General features: G+C 45.2%; 1 protein-coding gene across 7 annotated transcripts in view; it reads right to left on the bottom strand.

Annotated features, from left to right (window-relative positions):
- The window catches only part of Mier1 (MIER1 transcriptional regulator), a 54,216-nt gene that overhangs the window by 28,049 nt on the left and 20,731 nt on the right, over positions 1-5,436 (bottom strand). The gene's annotated exons all lie outside the window — the stretch shown is intronic.

The raw sequence follows: 5,436 nt of genomic DNA, 5'->3' as shown, positions 1-5,436 counted from the left end.
TTTTTTTTTTTTTTTTTTTTTTTTTGGTACTGGGGATTGAACTTGGGTCCTTATGCTTGGGAGGCAGGCAGCAGAACCACTGAGCTAAATCTCCAGTCCTAAAAGTCTATTTTTTAAATCAGTGATTTCCTTTCTCTGTAATTAGTAAACCTATAGTGTCACTGTGCAGAACAATACTTTAAAATGTACACCAAGAATTTTCAAATTATAGAAAGTAAAACAAGTAATTTTGAAACCTGAGGACGTGTCAGTCTTTTAAATGTTCTATAAAGCTGGCCAATTTTAACTGTTAAAATCTTTTCAAGTGTAATAGTGACATTTGTCTAAAATTTACTGTTTTTTTGCAACCAACCCAGTACACGTGCGATGACAGTCAATTAGAACTTACACACAGATTAACTTCTATTGAATGAGCCAATTAATTTGGAGCAAGCAGAATTAGGAAACAGACTTTAAACTAAATTGATAAACCCAGAAAGGGAGGTGAAATTCGCAGCCCAGCCAGGCACACTGCAAAGCAGTGCTAGTTCACAGGACGGCGCTGCACGGCCCACACTACGCTGTCCTGCACGGTGTCTCCACCTCACACCTTTCACACCGTCCATGCTGCACACTGTGCTCTCTACTCACAGACAAGGAAACAGGTCATGCCCTAAGAAGTCACGGGAGTGACACACTATGGAGCAGACTCAAGCCAGCTACCCATGAACCGTTACCCTCTGGAGGCTCCAGGTGCCTCGGCCGGGACCCTCATCAGTCCCCATGAACACCCCCACAGGATGAAATGAAAAATACCATCACGCAGGGACACGAAAGCTTTCTACAGAAGGGACTCTAATCATGAGGGAAGTCATACAAAGCATCAGGCAAACATGACAAAACCCCAAATCATTTGAACATATCAGACACACACAATACACATAAATGCATGGTCAGAAAAACACCCAGAGAAATGTCAGTCTAGAGGCTAGAAAAATGCTACTCATAAGATGTTTTATGTTGCTTCGGCACAGTAACTTATCTGGGGGCAGAAATAAGTCCAGCCCATGTGTTAAACACCTTGCTACTGTGTCCAGGGGTACAATGGACCAGATGACAGACAATCTAGTGACACTCACTTAGATCACAAAAATTACCGCATCACTCAGAACCCGAGAGCAAGAAGCAATCTAATAATTACAACTGGCACTTTTTTAAACAGGAAGAAAGTGCCATTTAATAGTTCTCTTTCCCACTGCAAATGGAAAATCTAGTTATAAATCAATTTGCAAACTCTTTCTGAGAGAGAAATCAATGCTGAAATCCTAATCACCTGTAGAAGCTCTGACCTGAAAAGCGGTCACATCAGGCCCAGCACTGCCACGTCCAGCTGGATGAGCAGCAGACACACCTAAGCCACGATGCTCACACCACTCTAGGAGCGGACACAAGCAGCCCGAGAAGTGCGAGGGTAAGGACCGCTAGGAGCTGGCCCACAAACCGAGGGGGTGGAGAAGACACTGAAATCTCGGAAGGCGTCAGGTCTGAAGAACTACAATAAAACTCCAAAATCAAGAGAAACAGAGTACATCTAACACGATGACAAGGAGCTATCGTGAAGCATCTCCTGGGTGCCACACTTTGCTCCCAGTTTTTCTCTTAAGAATGAAAGCAGTCGGAACAGTACAGAATCTCACTGGATCTGTAAAAGTACCAGACAGGACTGCTTGCTTTTATCCGCAAACAGGAAGTAGCTCGAGACACACATCCTGTGTTGACAGACTTCAGCACAACACCCAGACCTCCCAATCCTGGGTCATGTAACTCTCCTTACACTCATCCTGCAGGCCACAAGAGAAGCGGGGTCAGCCCTGATGCCACTACGAGTAAGAGCCACTCCTGGTGTCACCAGTGCTGACAGAGGACACACCAGGAACACAGTGGCATAACTGCCTGCAACTCCCATTTGCACAGCCCTCAGACTCGATGAGGAGCTTGTTTCTTACTTTGTCCTCGCAACTGTCCTAATACATGTTACTATGACCTCTGCCATGGACGTACGCACTTACTTTTCATTCATTGCCCAGGCTGCCCTACAGCTTTTAGTCCTGCTTCTGCCTCCCCAATGACTGGGATTACCGAGAGCACCATGGCACCCAGCTCCCTCTAACGTTTAGAAGATCTGTAAAACCACACAGCTATGAAATGGCAGTGTTCTACGCTGACCTCATCTTTGGACCAGACCACTTGGTCCATTCTAAGAACTGCAGTGATTATCAATCAGATAAATGTGTTCTCCTGTGGGTCTTTCATTTGTTTAAGGGGATTAAAAAAAACTTTAAAGTTTTATTTGAAAAAAAGTACTGGGTCTCACCGTGGAGACCCAACAGGTCTCAGGAGGGTCAGGCTCAGTCCGATACTGCTGGTGCTAGTGGAGGACACACCTATGGTAAGATACCAGTAAAAGACGCCTGCACTCACATGTTCACTGTAGATGTCACAACAGCCGAGATATGGAAACGGTCCAAATGCGGGTCAGTGGGGGAATGACTAAAGACAATGTGGTATATTCACATAACAGAATACTATTCGGCCACAGAAAGGCTAAAATCCTGTCATTTGTGGGAACACAGATGGAACGAGAGGTCATTATATCAAGTTCAGACACAGAAAGACAAAAACAGATTCTTACTGATCTGTGGAAACAAGTAGTCAACCTTGTGGATCAGAATGGAATGGCTGTCACTAGAGACTGGAAAGGGCTAGGGGAGACAGATGGAAAGAAATTCAGTAACGGGGCACCGAATCAAAGCAGGGAGATCACTTCTGGTTCTTTGTCACCGGCAGGGTGACTACTGGTTACAACAACCTACAGTTCAAGATTTCTCGAAGACTGCAAAAATGACTCATGGTTCAAGAGATTGAAGTAATTATTCCGACCTGAGTACTACACCCTGTATGCAGGTACGGAATCACCATCATGTACCCATGAAGAGCCACACACAGAGAGAAGACCTAAGGCAGTTGGGGGTGGGGACTCATCTTTGACTCGACTTGAACTGGGATGCAGACACCAGCCAACATCTCTCAGCAATCAGTTCACGGCATTCTTCTTTGGCTTCCTTCATTCTCTTGGCCAAAAACTGAGCACACTCCACAGCCTCTTCCTTATTTTTCTTAGCATGCTACTTCTTCAGGGCAACATGCCGGCATTTGTGCTGTGGAACATGTGGAATAGCAAGGTGCACTGTTGTTCACCTTTGCTTCACGGGTGCTTTGCAATTCTGCTAGTTCTTCTGTCCCTAGGTAACAGGGCACAACAGAATCCACCAGTCTAGGAACATCCTTCTCTTCTGTTCTAGTAACTGTGTTGTGAATATTCGGATTGGCAACCACAATACAAACCCAAACATTTGTGCTTTCTTTGGCCAGTTCAGTTCTCCTTGGTCCATTAGAGGAGTAATCTTCACTCAGCAGCAGACAGACAGGGCAGGGGCTAAGACACCCTGCTTCACACTCTGTTTCTGAAATTTTACCTAGAGCTTCTGAAGAAAGAAGCACAGGCTGTCTAGCGCAGGGTTTGGAGGTCTAGGCACTGACAACTTCCTAAGATCAAAGTTAATCTGAAAGGAGGAAGCCAACCAGGTAGAAAAGCAGAAATGAAGGAAACGTACCCTGGGGGAAATTGAGTCCCCAGGGCCCGGCTAGGTCGACACCCTTAATGAAATCCCAGGAGCCTTGCACTAAATTCGTTTTCACTAGGCTGGTCCAGATGGGTTTCTCTTTGTGCTCTCCAGATTCTGATGCTATAAACAGTAAAGACATCCTGGAAAGCAAACATTCTATTTCACCCTCTGAAATAAAAACTAAAGGCTGGATAAAAATTGGCCAACAGCACAGGGTTCTAGCAGGGCCCACCAGTCTATTGATCCAGAGAACATCTCATTAGCTCATGTTACCAAAGCCTACCTTCTACCAGGTACTGAGTGGCTTCCTCCAACTTAAACTGAAACACACAACGAAGGAGCAGTGCTTTATTCCCCTTCACACAAATGTTAGAAATGTAGAAAAGGGATTTTCACAGCGCAGCACAGATCTGAGGCACACATTTCTGAGAATCTTATGAGTGACTACTAAGATTAACGCAGTGCTCATCATTGGCCAGACATTCTGCAAAGCACTTTAGATTCCTTTAGTAAAGACAACTGAAGCGACAGCATTGCTCCAGAGTCGCTCCATGACTAGTACAGCTCAGTTACGGTCCCAGGCAGCCTGCCTTGTCACTCATGTACACTCGCAGACACATCATCCTCCTTGAGCCGTGACGTTGGGATCAGTATGCATCATCCCGATGCAGCATGCGACACAAGCGCTTATTCCCCGAGGAATGAGGAAAACAGGCGCAGTACAAGGTGAGCAGAAACACAGGAATGTGCATCACGCTTACGTACTATGCAGTAAGAAGCTGTGTAAGCACCGCAGCAAAAAGAAGAGCAACTGCATCTGCACAAACCGAAGGGAAGCTGACTACAGGCAGAAAAGGACTGGTTTTCTAGAAGACAAACACTCTCTGAAATGAAGCCTGCCCTGATTTCACAACATTGGCACACACAGCAGCACGTGGCTGGGGTGGCGCCTGCTCCCTGCTGCAGAGGGGCGGCTCCTTGGTCCTCACCCAGGGATCATACATGAGGGTGACTGCAGCATGTGTGGCACAGGCTGACCTTCAAGGCAGGGTCCTCTGGTGGACAGGTAACTCTCTCCATCTGCCCAGCACAGCAAATGCTTGTGGAGAGACGAGACAGCACAAAGAAACCGACTTCCGGACAGGAAGGCCTAAGGGACCACATCCAGGAGACTGGAAACAGTTCCTAAGGGAACCAACTGACTACAAGGTACGATCTGTGGGGATGACACCGTGAAATCCACATAGTTGCCGAGCTGGGGTGTAACTCTGTAAAGTTTAGGTTGTGCCTATGCTTCAGGAAAACCGCTCACATTTTAATGTTCATTCTCTTGCTTTGGAAATTCAATGGGAATGCCCAGTACTTAAAAGTTCGTATTACATACTGCTATTATTATGATTTTTTTTCCTGAAATGTATCTAAATATATAAAGATATAGTTAATCTTGATCATTCATCTGTTAAGAGTGCATTTGAAATTTTAAAAATATTAAAACTCAAGTATTACAAACTCTTAGAAAACAAGTCTCTTTACTATAGGAATGACTGAATGCCTTCTTCAATCACCACAGGAAATTCTAAACTATCTAATTCTATTAAAACATTTAAATGCTATGCTGGGCATGGTGGTGTATGCCTGTAATTCCAGCACTCGGGAGGCTGAGGCAGGAGGATCACTGTGAGTTCGAGACCAGCCTGGGCTACATAATGAGTTCCAAGTCAGTCTCAAGTACATAGTGAGACCCTGTCTCAAAAAACCAAAAAAAAAAAAA

The sequence above is a fragment of the Fukomys damarensis genome, unplaced genomic scaffold (genome assembly GCF_012274545.1).
Source record: "Fukomys damarensis isolate Sample0158 unplaced genomic scaffold, DMR_v1.0_HiC HiC_scaffold_33, whole genome shotgun sequence".
NCBI lineage: Eukaryota > Metazoa > Chordata > Mammalia > Rodentia > Bathyergidae > Fukomys > Fukomys damarensis.
This window is presented reverse-complemented; position numbering and strand designations above follow the sequence as displayed.